Genomic DNA, 14723 nt, shown 5'->3' with positions numbered 1-14723 from the left:
AGCAAGATAAATCCAATGTGACAAATCTCTGTGGGCTATTAAGTGGATTTTGTTATGGAAAACACACATAAGGCATGCCTAATGAGAATGTAGGCTGCTGGGTTTTGAGAAATGGGCTATTATTTATGAATTCCAGGTGGTATCCAAAAGAAATACATTTAAGGATTTAAACACTGATCTCTCCAGGACCTGGACTTGGCCCTAGGCATTACTCAAAACTGAAAATATGGCGTATATGTGATCCTATAGATAAACAAACATTTTATAGGACAATCCATAAGTCCTCAAAGTCTCTGGGTTTTTCATTTTACTAAACAAGATCCTAATTTGGGGTTGTCAAAGAGAAAATCTGTACCCATCACGGAAAGCACTCTCTCCTAGGGGTCAGAAATTTGGAATTCAAATCCTGCCCCAGACTCCAATTTCTTTATCTATAAAAGACTATGATAATACCTGCCTTTGCCGCCTTCATAATGTCTTTGTGAGGTTCAATGAGATAATGAACTGGGAAGAGATTGTGAAATGTGAGCACTTTAGACATGTAATGTGTTGTCATTATTAATACCTGGGAAATCACCGTCACCACTCAGGACTTCCTCTATGATGAAATCAACTCATGGCCAGAATCTGGATGTGCAAGCCCCTCCACCAGCAAGCCCCTCTCACCAAAGAGAATTGTCCCATACAATTTCTTTGCAACAAAGTCCACAAGAGCAGAGTTGGCAGGAGCTAATCACATTAATACAGAAGCTCTAGTCTCTTGCACCGGAGTGGGTGCAATATGGGCCCAGATCCTGCTTTGTTCATTTCCGCACCCCATGTGCCCAGCAGAGTTAACTCTCACCGAATACCGTGAATGGAGTGAAATGAATGAGATGCCTGCTATAGGCAGAGGCCTATGTTAGGGATTTTGACAGATATATGAGTCAGAGTTCAAACAAAGAAGCAGAACCACCAGGAAATACATACATACGAAGGGATTTATTACAGGGCTTCGGCTCTGCTCAGTTGTGGGGGCTGGTTAAACAGTACGTGAAGGCTGTGGCTTTTGTGTTGGGTGCTGTGAAGCCTGAAGTCGGCAGGGCAGGTGGTCACGGACATGAAGAGGGGAAACGAGAACAAGATAGAACCGCAGGGGTCATTAGAATCTGCCAAGGTGGGCCAGAACCTGCTTGGGCGCCTCACCGGTCTGAGACCCCGCCTCTGACGATGAGGGTGTCCTACAGGTGAAGCTTCTGTTCTTCATCAGGGAGCTAAACACACACCTGGCCTGTGAGAAGCTGAAGGAGGAGAGCCAGCAGGCCTGGAAGCTGCCCCACGCCAGCCAGGAGAGCCAACAGATCGGTGACAACATTCATGAGTTGCGGCCGCACCCCGTGCCCTGTGCAGATTGCCCAACTCCAAGAACTGTGGCTGCAGTTTCACTCACATCTTCCAAATGTCACTCCAGATGTCTCTCATGGTCCTTAAACTCTGTGGAGAAGAGAATTCTGGGGAACAAGGTTAGCTGCCTGGCACTTGTGTGCTCATCGGAATCTTACACTCTGGAGAATGATTAGTTTCCCTGTTTCATCGATGAACTCTTTATAATCCCTTATGTAAAGTCCTTGGGATTTCAAGTGCACCCCCTCCAGGCCTGTGGTCCAGGCCATTTTCCTACGCTGATACCCACAGAGCAGCCAGAGCATTAACACCTGTCCTCAGCTGGCTTGGAACATTCCTCAGGGCCACCCTGAGGAAAACTTAACAGCATCTAGAAAGAGCTTCTTTCAGTTTCCCCATCCTCAACAGCAGCATAGATAACAGAGCTGATGCTTCTTCACACCGTCCCTTCCGCGTCACTTTAAGAGGTCCAGGGGGGTAACGAAATGAGAACTGAGGAGATGGCACCCTTGGAGAGTAGGAGGTAGTGAGGGAAAGCCGATGGAGCCCTCTCAGCCTGCACCCTTGAAGTTCAGCTTAGATCTCTCACCTCAGATGTTCTCATGTGTGCTCAACAAAGACGTCATGGGGAGCCTCCATGCGCCTGGATGGCCCGGCTGTGACAGCGTTGCCTTGTGCCCTTCAGAAGACATTTGTTCCCTACCTATGGGCTCCTGAAAACTAGCTCATGTTCCTGAGCATCATAGTATCATACCAGGTGCATTTGATAACTCCTGGTTCCTTAAAAGTCCATCTGCTTAAACTTCTATTTCTGGTAGTTATGCCTCCTGGACATAGTCCTCCAGCATCTCCTCAGGCTAGAAGCTCCACTGGAAGACGTATCTCATTTCATCACAGAGGATTTTTACAATTTGATTCTGAGGATGGAGACAGAGAAGTCACCTGTGCCTTGGGAAGAGAAATCCATGATCCCACATTTGACGTTTCGAGGTTCAAGAAAATTTTTGTGTTTTAGAACATACTTCATAGATTATGTGTACAAATAATGTTACAAAGAGTGTTAATTTTGAAGGCTATCAAATATTTACCTATAAACGCTAAGAAAATCAACTAAAATATGTCTCTCTTTCTTATTAATTGTGTGCATAAGCTGAGTGAGAGGTAGAATCAGTTCTAGTTCACTGTAGAATTAGCACGCCTTCCTTGTATCCAAGACAGGCCTTGGGCAAATTGGGAAGTAGAGGAAGTTGAATATTTCAGAGGCTTTCAAACCTGCATCCCGCCAGAAGGTATTCTAGAACCCATAGGCCAGACACCTCCAAACACCAAATTAATCTCTCTTGTGCCCATTAATTTCTCTCTGTATGTAACACCAAAAAAAAAAAAAAAAAAAAGGTTTAATACATTTGTGTACCAGAATTAATGATGACCAGGGCTCATAGCATAATTCCATTTTATAGGAACCTTCAAAATCTTAGAAAGTGACTGATAGAGGGTTTTCAACATTTTCTGGAGGGCAAATGCGGAAGACTTTTTGTTAAAGAGGTCAAGGAAAGTCAGTCTCAGTCAAAAAAGGGAATTTGCATTTTTAATTAAAGGAAGATGGAAATTATACAGGAAAATATTGTGGTCGTAAAATAAATAAAATGTGGTTCATGGCAAAATGCACTTTCATGTCATTCTCCTTTAGGTAAAACGTTATTTCCATGTAGTAATATATTTTTAGGAGAGTAGAAATCACCTTTTCCATCTCTCTTCCTATTTCACATTAGAGTTTTTTCCAAGGTCGTTAAAATGAAAGAATGACAGTAGACTTTCTTATCAACAGCTTGTTCCAACAGATACAATACATGGGTTGGGGATCAAAAAGAGCATGAGAAGCATTTCTGCCAACATTGTAGAAAATATTGAACATCTGCTATATCTGGGATCCTGGGAGTTGTAATTATAATTTTTTGAAATCTGTACACAAGAGTTATAAATATTAGAACTGTAGCCTGTGAAAGCCATGAAATATTTAACTTGTTTGGCAGGCTTAAGCAAAACTCATAAACTTAATTTAAGCAAGCCAAACACTATAGTTTCACCAATTTTACATCTTTCATGTCATTAGTTAGATAAATTAAAGCAAACTATAAAACAGCCTAGAGATTGCCGACTGGAAGTCCTTGGGGTATACCAAAAAAAAAAAAAAAAAAAAAAAAAAAGTGCCTTTTGTGAACTAACTCATTTTATTGTTGGTTTACCTTTCCCAGTTATCCACACTTGTCAAAGACTCTGGTTTGCGGAAGGGGCGATTTGCGGTTCAGAAATGGCTTCAGGGTAAGTAAAGAGAAAAGCAGACGTCAGGCATCTTAAGCAGGTTCAGAGCAGCCGCAAAGAGAACCAGAGGCCACTGGTGATTTCTGCAAGCGTCGGTTCAATCCGTCAAAAACCCCATACACCACCCGGATGAAAGCCTTTCAAACCGGAAAACAAAGCCCTGGTAAGTAGCTCTGTTTGGTTGCACGGGGTGAGCTGAGATGTTGAGGCACAGAAAGGAACCGGGGTCTCCTCTTGTTAGCTCTGCAGCCGTTGCAGAAAGGCTATGTCCACCGTACTCGAGCCTTTTAGATTGAGCACAGGACAGCGATAACCCAGCCGACTTCGCTGCCCATTTTTAAGTTAAAAGTACTGTAGGGTAAGCGTCCACACTTGCTCATTTCCATCCCTTCCCCCCTCCTTCCCCTTATCTCAGGCCCAGAATGCTCCCCAACCAGAAACTAATGATAAGAATCTTCACATGATAGATTTTGAATGAAAGTAACCGACAGTGCTACCATTTATTTAATAACACTTTATTTATAGGATCTCTTTTTTGCCTCCGAACTTTGAAGCGATCCTGTGTATGACCCTGGGGAAGTGACTTGTACAAATTAAAAAAAAATAAACAGCCACGGGAAAGCTGTGAGATGTGCCCACGCAGGACCGGCCACGCAGCAGACAGTCCCAAGCCTAGCCCTGGGTGTCCTGAGGCTTGGTCTGCCACTCTGGGTCACAAGGGAAGCAGCTGATTCACAGAATATCTACTCCGTGGGAGTCTGAAGCAGGACTGAGCTGAGGGGCTCCACGTCCAGAGTCCTGCTGGTGGCGTTTCCAGGACTCACGGCTTCCCTCCTCCTGGCCCTTCTCTATGCCCTGGTGCTTTTTAGATTCAGTATCTCTATTAAAACTTCCTACTCCTCTCTCCCTGCCTTGTCTCCCTCTCTTAACCCCTACAAAGGACTGAAACTGGCTGTCAGCTCTGGGGCTTGCCACAGTCACAGCAGCCTTTGTTAACAAGTTAAGAATCTACAGGAATCCCCTCTTTGCTGTCTCTACACTCTGTACATGAGAGCAATCAAATGGATCAGCTGGAAACCCCTAGCTGCGAATGCATAAAAGAGCAAATGAATAGGAAAGTTCAAACGAGATATTTCACTGAAACATCCTGCTGATCCCGTTTTATTCTGCATTTAAGAAAATAATACCCATGCCCAAACAGCCTCTTTCTCCCTGAACTGGAGGGCTGATATCACACAGACTGTCTACACAGGGGAACCAATTCAGGGCAGAACTGAAAGTTCCAATTCAATCCAATCAGCCCATGTCACATGTCTGGGGCCGGTCCAGCGGGCTTCGAATGTGAAAGAGCCAATGTGCGTTGCCGGTGGCCCACACAGGCAGGGACCGATACCCCAGGTTCCCTGGAACGGGAAGCAAGGGGGTAAGGGTTTTGGAGTGTCTTCTGTGTGCCAGTACTGTGCAAGCCTTTTCATGCAGGTTTCTTAATTCATTTTTACAGTAAGCTTATGAGAGAGATGTTAGTCTTGGTCCCGCCCTTTCAAACAGACATTAAGCCATTTCCTTCAGATTAAAAAGCCAGTAAGTGGAAGATATAAATATTGAATGCAAATCTGAAGCAAATGGAAATTTTAGGGAGCTCTGCATTCAGCTCACCCTTGAGGACTGTGGATTTCTCGGCCTGTCTTGACTCAGGACACAGAGCCAAGATGGCAAGGAAGAAGGTAATTAGGCTCTCTTAGCTGGTCCCTCATTGTGGAGACAGAGGTGGAGAGGCTAAAAACAACCCAAGTGTTAGTTCTAGTGGGGTCCCCATGAATTGCTTCTCCAGTTCCTCCCTGCCAGTTCCTGCAACCCCAAGTCCTCTCTTGCAGTCCTTGGAGGCCACAGAGACCGTGGTCCTACTTTCTATGACCAAGTGGTGAGGAACATGACAGAGCAAGGCTGGAGAAACCAAGGACCTTGCCTTTCTCCTTGTCGTCCATTTGATCTTCATCATGGATAAATTTAAAAAAAAAAAAAAAAAAGAATCAGAATAAAGGCTCAAGGACTTTCCAGCCTGGTAATTAAAAAACATAAGCACCATGATATGACATAACATTTTCTTGTACAAAAAACAATGCATTGGAAATTGCAACAGATTTGCAGAGGCCTTCAACTCAGTTTCCACTTGTAGTTGAAAACTCCATGTCTGCTGCCCTGGTCCGAGCCTTCTTGCCCACAGGAGGGCATCATCCCTGAGGGTGCAGATGGGTTCAAGGTCCTGAGGGTCAGGCCCATAGGTGAATGTCGGGAGAAAGCAGAGCAGGAGTTCTTGGTGAGACCTGCCACGCGGGGGCCATCAGGTTCCTGGGTGCTGACACCTTGCTCGTCGCTTCTCTGGCTGCACCAAAGCAGGGCGGGCTCAGGGAACATTTCCAGGGCAGTTGTGTGAAAAGGAAAGCAGCTTCTCCTCCAAGACTGAACAGTGACAGAAGCGACTCCACTAGGATCCCCGATCGAGCCGCCCCATCCAGTGGGAACCGCATTTTCTTCGAAGATTGCTGGGCTTGTTTACATGTGTTTTATTCTGAGCTACAGTAATCTGTTCACAAGAGACAGAAATCCTGGTAAATCAATCCTTAAAGCCTGTTGACATTTGTCCACTTGGCAGATCATAAAAGCCCCTTGAAAATCACAGGAGAAAACGTGTAAACCGCTTACCAAATTATATGATGTAAACGCCAAGAGAAGGCGTTCTGCAGGATAAGATCACTGAATCGTGACTGCCTTCCGAATGTAACTTTATTTTGGTCTTGGGTTATATGTGAGGTGTTGCCAAGATCAACTGAAAGAGAGACAAAGATATATAAATTCAGCTCAAAAGCTGGCTTTTAAGTTCTCAGTCTTCAAAAAGACTGGAGATTCTTTACGAGATGTAGTTTCGCATAAACAATCTTTGCTAACAAGAGTTTTCCCCAAGTATCAGTTAAATTTTAACTAGTTCCCTGTAAATGTTATGTGAGTGCCAGAAATAACCTAGGAGTTTTGCAAGAAAAACTAGAACTAGAGAAAGCTCCATGGCATAAATACACAGAGAAATGGCTGGTGGCAAGCAGATTGCAAGGGGCTGAGAGTTCAAGGTTACCACCACCACTTGCCCAAAAATGTCTCCAGAGAGACCTCTCAGAGGACTCCAAGAGGACTGTAGTAGAATAACTATGCACGAAGCAATGATAAGTGCTCGCTGTCCTTAAAACAGCAGTGCAGGTAAGTATCTACCGCAGGCTATTACGCCTGAATTGAGGCTTATCCCAGGCTCTCGGAGAAATCAGGCTCCAAGTCTGAAACCCCCTTTATACAGCAGGGTAATCTCTATAAATTCCATCTCAAATCTTTGCCTCAGTTGCCTAACAATTAATTGCTTGTATTTGAATATTCTGTAGAGACGACGTTAGTTTCCTTACCCCTCTTCATTGTTGTTTGCACATTGTACTAGACATTCATCTAGAAGCGAGAGATGAGAGTTCCTTGTGAATGCTGCTGGGTGTCCTTAGGTAAGGAATTCCCTTCCTGTTCATGCCAGCCTTGCATCAACAGTAAAACTGATGGTAAAGAGTAGCTCCTCCCACAAAGGAAGCCCTTCGTGTGTGGAGAGCTCTATGGACAGGAGAGGCGTGACTTCCTCCTGCGAGAAGAGGCTGAGCAGGGCTTCTAGTATTTTCCAGGGATCCCACCTCTTTCTCCAGGTGAGAGATATAATACATTTCTGGCATCCAGGAGGGGTTTGCTAAGGGTTTAAAGAATGGGTGACTTGGTTCTTACACAATGCATGTGCAGGCGCATATCACACCACAGCAGAATCTCACACGAAGAGGGTGCCTTCCCCAGGAACCGATTCAACATCCTCTTGAATGCACAAATTGCATCTCCAATGCGTTCGCTCAAGGCACATGCAGCCTGTATGGGTGGAGACAGGGAACCTTCTAGCCCCTAGGCCCGTTCACTTTGGGACAGCTCTTAACTCTGCAAAACTGATTTTTCTGGCGAGCCCTTGTCGTTGGTTTTATTTCCCAATAAGGATATTTTCATTTCCTGATATCCTAAAGAAGAAAAGTATATCCCCCTTCCTGAAATACAAAGCATAAGTCAAGATAGAGCCAGCAAGAGCGTGTGACTTTGGAAGACTTATCACCTGTATTCCTTTTCAGGTTAGGAAAAGAGACAGTATCTAGAATGCCAGCAGCTGCGGCCCCCCGGGCACTGCAATTTGGGGACTCTGTGGCATGCCTTGGTAGAAGCACAATCCTGTGTGTCACTTTGCAGGTTTCTCACATATCAATCGTACTACCTCTAACGGATGCAAGAGTTTTTTAAATTTAATCTAGATGATGCATTCCACTTACCCTCTATTCATTCCGCATACATTTGGTGGGTGACAACTGTATGTCAGTTTCTAACACGTTTGTATGTTCTTTGCTAAGTTCAGGGGCACCTGTGGTGATTAGGACACATCACCTCTCTTCCAGGAGCTGATTGTCTAGAGCAAAATCTCAGTGAGTAAACAGGCAGGTATAGTCCATCCTGATTAGGACAAGAGCTCAGAAAAAGGACCTCAGCCCTGTAAAGGGTCCTAGAGGATCTGATGTCTGAGAGAACCAAGAAATAGGCAAGTAAGCAGGCGACAATAGAATGCCTCCCATGCAAAGGAAATAGCTTTAATAGAAGACCAAAGTGGGAAGAGCTTGCTATATCCCTGGAGCTACATAGAACACAAGGTGGGTAAGAACAATTTTTTTTTTTTAATATTCTCTGCATACAAGACATGTGTGTGATGTCGTGGTCTATACATACGACTTCACACCTAAACTGCATTCTTAGGTTTAAGTTATACTTGAATATTAAAGATGAAAATAAGATGTGCTCACTTACTTGGTGAGGTAAGCACTGAAATACAAATAAGATAAAATATCACAACTTTATGGGACTCACAGTCTGGCAGAGGCACTATTTTTTTAAACGTACATGTTGTCCAAAGCAACATGATCAAATAGTAACGCTGGTTATTTATTTAAGTGAAAAGTCTTAAAATTATTTTGAGTAATTGGGTTGAGTAAAATCTTGCAAGGCAGAAACTCAAAATAGAAATCTCCTGCTTCTACTTGTAATATTCTTTCTCTGCTTAATCAAGAAGAGTAATAGTAATCAAAAATAGTAATTCTTATCCTTGAATGTTAATTGAAAACCAAAATGTATTTCGGTCAGTGATTAGCTCAATGACTGTTCCCTCTTTTGACCTTTAAGAGTCTCTACAGAGCTAAAAAGATAGAGAGCTGCACTGAATTGGAGGGAAGACTGGTGTGGGTGGAAGAAGCACATGGCAAGGAATGGGCTACAGGAATTCCCTGTGAGAAAATTCTGAAAAGGAAGGAAACCATCTCTGGCAATTAAATCCTTACTGAGAAGGAGAAACTAGTGGACAATAATCAGGAGGCAAATTTGACTAAAGAGAAATGTTCTGAATTCTACTTAAAACCTCTCCTAGCCCCCATTCAAAGAATGTTTTCTTGAAATCTTACTTTTTTTTTTTTTTTAAAGATTCATTTATTTATTTGAGAGAGAGAGAGCATGTGCACATGCGCATGGCAGGGGTAGAGGGAGCGGGAGAGACTCTCAAGCAGACTCTGTGCCGAGTGCAGAACCAATGCAGGGCTTGATCCCACCACCCTGAGATCAGGACCTGAGCTGAAATCAAGAGCTGGAAGGTTAACTGACTAAGCCACACAGGTGCTCTTAAATCTTCTTATTTTAAACCAAAGTTTCTCAACTTTGTCACGATTTACATTTAGGGCTGTGTAAGTGTCACGGAGGCTGGTCCATGCATTGCAGAACATTTAACAACACCCTTGACGTCTATCCACCGCATGCCAGGAGAAGCGCCCCCCCCCAAAAAAAATCACTTCAGTTGTGACTAGAAAAAGAGTCTCCAAATGTTGCCTAATGTCCCATGGAGAACACAAGCGACTTGCTTCAAGAACCACTGACTTAACAGGTACGAGGAAACAGAACATACTCAAAAGGATTTAATGAGATAATGGAAGGGATGCTTGTGGCACATATTATTGTAATCCCCCTTTGCAGATCATAAATGTTCCCCCAGATTCCTAACCTGAATAATCTTCAGGGTCTCTTTGACACACATGCACACACACACACACACACACACACACACACAAGGAGTGGGTTTTTCCTAACTGTCTTTATATTGTGTTAATCCTAAGAAATAAGTTGTGCATTCTGTAATATAAAAATTAAATGGATTTCCAAATCAGCTTCCTGGGGTTTCAGAATAATTTCATGTTACCATATCAGTGTAGGCAAAAAAAAAAAAAAAAGTATCTCATCAAAACTATTCCAGAAGCACCTCATTTTGATAGGAAAGTACTTTGTGATGATTACCTAATAGGCAGCATTTGTTGAAATGCTTTTAATAGACCTTTTTTATCACATGCAAAAGAATTTCAATGCTAGTTCAGTCTCCTGTTTCATTCTGTCATGAATCAATTTGTAGAGACATTTAGAAGTCAATAATCCACTGCAGCTTTGATGACAGGTGATTAATTTCTACATTTTAGAGACATAATAAGATTTAGCAATAAAAAGGCCTTGAAGTAACCTACCAAACAGCTTTAATCTCAGCCTTGGGACTGTTGCTAAATATGAATGCTTGTACACAAATGTGAATGATTTAAGTTAGTAGGTTTTATTGCAAACTCCTTGTGTTTTCATATTAATCTTGCTTTACAATCAGGCTATCTATACAATCAATTTATGTTGGGTATTTTTTCCAACACAATGCTTGGAGGGAGGAGGGGGTGAACAAATTATTTACACACAAAGGGTTTGTTCTACAAAAGAAGTCATTTTACTTGCTTATTGCTGAGGGGATGACTGATTTTATTGGCATGGCAAGGAAAGAGAAAAAAGAAGTGAAGGTGGCCTTCAGACAGAGGCTCGGTTCAGGAAATGGATGGCAAGGAGAGTTGAACAATCGTTCACCCTTCCTTCCAAAAAATCAGCAGCTGCCTGCCTCAGAGTGCCTTTCTTTCCAGCTTTTTTTATTCTTCAGAGTAACAGAGGCCTCGGAGTAGTTTCTAACCTGTCTCAAAATATTTCTATGAATTCAAGGGCTGATTAAAAAAAAAAAAAATTGAAGTTAATTGAACCTAGAAGGAAGAATTCAGCTTCTACCAGTGAGGGATGGTTATGACCCCACCGTGGACGTTTGTTTGAAAATAAATATATAAATGAAGATAGATGCATTTGACGTTCCACATAATTCATCATTTCTGACCAACAGATGAGACCTTCCTCGAAAACACTAAGTATTCCGAAGGCAGATGTTCCAGTTTTGGTCACATTGTGCCGTGCTTGTTAGATCCCGGTGGTTGGAAGTTTCTCTTTGTTCTGACATGTTTGTGATGTAAGTGCAGGATCACTGCTGAAAGTCTTTATGGAAGAATTGTGTTGTGGTTTTTGTTTTTTCACTTTTGGAGGGAAATAACTAAAGAAGAGGTGGCTGCTTGACATATACCAAAAAAAAAAAAAAAAAAAAAAAGAGGGCGGGGGGACCACTGCATGCTTCTGGGAAAGTTCCAAGAACAAGACATGGAGACAAAAATCAAAGACTTCTCAGGAGACCACCCAACGAACCAAAACTCAAACTCATCTCCCATTACCATGCCCTTCCCCTTCCTCCAACCACCATGATCTAGACTTTACTTTCCTCATTATTCTTCTTGTTTTAAAGATTAGACATGTGTTATTATCTTTAATTCTTTTATTCTTTGGATTTAAAAAAAAAAATCCAGACTTTGGCATGTCTCCCTTTAAAGTGTTTCTTAGAGCAGCTCCTTCTTTTTCCTGCTTTAGGGCATAAAGTCTTTCTGACTAGGTCACCTCAGCCCCTCAAGGGGGCTCCACTGGCCCCAGCCTCACCCTGACCCTCCCCCAACACTGCAGTACATCTGCAGTGCTCCTGCCAGACTACTGTCCCACAGGAACTTCCCACCAGACTCCTTCCCTGCCTGTTTGCCTTTTTAGTTCATTCGCATTCAAGGAGCACGTCAACATTCATACACGTTGAGCTCCATGGTAGGGACTGGGAAGTTAAAGATGAAGAACCATGGTGTCTTCATTTAAATAGCTCAAATCTATCCAGAGAGACAGACACAAAAATAACTAGCAGAGTGGTAAGTGCTAAAATAAATCTGCACATACATAGTCACAAAGTGTAGTAGGTATTCGGTTGAAGTTGTTATTAACACCTCCTAAGGAGAAGACTGAAAGCTGAACCCTGCAAACTCTTACCAGGGAGGGAAAGGCTATCCAGACAGAGCAAATAATAAAGTAAACACACAGAGTCACTCTTTCCTTCGGATAGATAGGTAGATGATAGATAGATAGATAGGGAGATGGACAGGGAGGATCTTCTGACTTCCTGACTCTCTTCCTCTCTATCCCAACTTCTCATCTCTTGCAAATTCCTTGAAAGACTAGTCTGTGTTTTCTGCTCTCCCTCTTCCTTCTCAGCTTACTGCTCTACTGACACACTTGCACCTGCTTAAAAGGTAAGTGACACCCCCCCCCCAGATGTCAAATCAAAGAATCCTTTTCCAGCCTTACCTCACTGACCCACTCTTGGATTTAAAAGTTTGGTGTTTGTCCTCGTTTTAAAAAAGCTCTTTATTTCCTTCACTTTGATACACACCGAATCTACTTGTACAACTTCTATCTCTCAGGCTTTTGGGGGAACTCTGGTTCTTTACCTACCTTTAAAGGTTGAGTTCCTGAAAGTTCTCTCTTCACTGTGCACACCTTCCTTGGGGGCGAGTCATCATTCTCATGCTGTCACCACCCCATCACCATTTCCCATCAGTCTCCAGTCCAGACCTCCCTCCTAAAGTCAGAACCATTATATCTGACTCCCTGTGGAACAGTTTACAACAGTACATCTAACTACTTATAGAGCATCTATCAATAGGCTGCAACATATTTTTAAAAGGAAGACACCAAAGGTGAAGAAAGAGCGTGCCTCATCTAGATTAATCCAATCTATTGGTTAGAGAGATGGTCTATAAAACAACATACACCAAGGAATTATACAAGACATTCTGACTAGAATGGAGGTAGTACGCTACTACGAACGTCTAGTAAGTGTGTGTGTGTTTCAAACATAAATAATAATTTTATTGATTAGAGTACACAATCAAAAGGGTTTGGACACCAGTGAAGTAAAGCATAGTTCCCATAAAAATAAGGCTGTGGATTCAGACCTGTCAGGGAAAATTGTTTTTACTCTCTAAGTTAGATTTTTCTCATGTGTAAGTCTCTGTTACTAGGGTATTTTCCTTTGCTCAAGAATCCAAAAACAAAACAAAACAACAACAACAACCAAAAAAAAAAAAAAAAAAAAGAAAACAAACAAACAAAAAACCTCTCCAAAAATCCAAATTTAAAAATCAAAATATAACTGTTTTGCTATCCTTGTAGAACTTTGTCTTTCATTTCAGGATACTCTTTGAGTTCCAGAGACTAAGTCATAGAAACATTACCAAAATTAGTGATTCTATGACTATTTGTTGCCACCACAAAATACTTGAGGTGGGGCAGCTGGGCGGGTCAGTCAGTTAAATGTCTGCTTTTGGCTCAGGTCATGATTTCGGGGTCCTGGGATCAAACCCCACCTCATGCTCCCTGCTCAGCTGGGAATCTGCTTCTCCCTCTCCTTCTCTCCTTCCCCACTGCCTGTGCATGCACACACACACTCTCTCTCTCTTTCATATAAATGAAAAAAAAAAAAAAAACTAGGAGTACTATCCACTTTCTCTCCTTCATCTTCCAGCATCTCTTCTTTTTAAAAGATTTATTTATTTGTTTGTTTATTTTGGGGGGAGAGAGAGAGAAAGAGAAAGAGAGAGCATATGCACACTTGAGGGGATGGGGTGAGGAAAAGACAGAGAGAGAGAGGGAATCTCAAGTTGACTCCCCACTGAGCGTGAAGCCTGACATGGGGCATGATCCCACAGATCAGATCATGGTCTGAGCAGAAAGCAAGAATTGGCCACTTAACTGACTAAGGCACCTGGGTGCCCCAATCATTCAGCATTTTTCGTTGGCCAAATAGAGAGCTTTAGACACATACCTAAACACATGCACACACATATCAATTAATCTCCCCTTTGTTTAAAGAGAAATACCTAGCATATATTAATGTTTTCTGTGAAAGGTTCTAAGTGTCTGTATGCTTTAACTTATTTAAACCTCAGAGAAACCTGACAAGATAGATACTATTGTACCAATTTTACAGGAAATGGAAAAACAGAAAATAAGTAATTTGTTTAAGGTTTGTCTGGATCCAGATCCTGCCACAGATGCCTCAGCTCTTACGTAATTAAGAGGCAAGAAGAAGAGAGAAGTTACAATGATGAGACTCTATGAGGACTGAATCCATTCCTCCTCAGGGGTCCAACTTAATATCCATTCCCCATTGCCCTCCACCCCTGCCCCAAGTTCCAGGGAAGAAAATTTCTTCAATGTCCTCCCACACTCAATGCTCATTCTTACCTCCAATGCTCACTGGTTCATTGGATCAGTCACCTAGTCACTGGTCGATCTAATCCTGTCTCCACCCTAACCCCCACAAAATGCCTTTAATCTTCCCTTCCCTGTCCAAATTTTTTCCTTCTCTCAAGCCCAGCTCATATCCTTGACTCTGAAACTTCTCTGAACTTCTTTTACAGTTATAATTAATATTACCATTCAGCAGTTACTTGTTCTTACATTTTTTTCATGTATTCCATTTTTCCGCATTAGCGTACAAGAACCTTGAAGACAGAGAGGCATTTCATGTGTCTGTTCTTGGTAATACTGTGTTATCATTAAGTATTTGAATGGTTAGCTGGACAAAAGGCGATCAGGAATAATAAAATAAAGAAACAGTAATAAATAAAGGATCTTGTACAAGAAACTCTTGAACT

At 42.4% G+C, this 14723-nt stretch overlaps 2 long non-coding RNA genes across 2 annotated transcripts; both read right to left on the bottom strand.

Annotated features, from left to right (window-relative positions):
- Window positions 1-962: 962 nt before the first annotated feature.
- On the bottom strand, window positions 963-3972 carry LOC116574500. The gene is made up of 2 exons (XR_004279346.1): window positions 3630-3972; window positions 963-2331 (listed from the first exon to the last, which is right to left on the bottom strand). It is a non-coding gene; the product is annotated as an uncharacterized LOC116574500 (long non-coding RNA).
- A 296-nt stretch (window positions 3973-4268) lies between these two features.
- Window positions 4269-14612, bottom strand: LOC116574498. The gene is made up of 4 exons (XR_004279344.1): window positions 14527-14612; window positions 7510-7644; window positions 6409-6532; window positions 4269-6289 (listed from the first exon to the last, which is right to left on the bottom strand). It is a non-coding gene; the product is annotated as an uncharacterized LOC116574498 (long non-coding RNA).
- Between the last annotated feature and the right edge of the window lie 111 nt (window positions 14613-14723).

This window comes from Mustela erminea, chromosome 15, assembly GCF_009829155.1.
Source record: "Mustela erminea isolate mMusErm1 chromosome 15, mMusErm1.Pri, whole genome shotgun sequence".
In the NCBI taxonomy this organism is placed as follows: domain Eukaryota; kingdom Metazoa; phylum Chordata; class Mammalia; order Carnivora; family Mustelidae; genus Mustela; species Mustela erminea.
The sequence above is the reverse complement of the archived record's forward strand: the minus strand, read 5'-3'. Positions and strand labels throughout refer to the sequence as shown.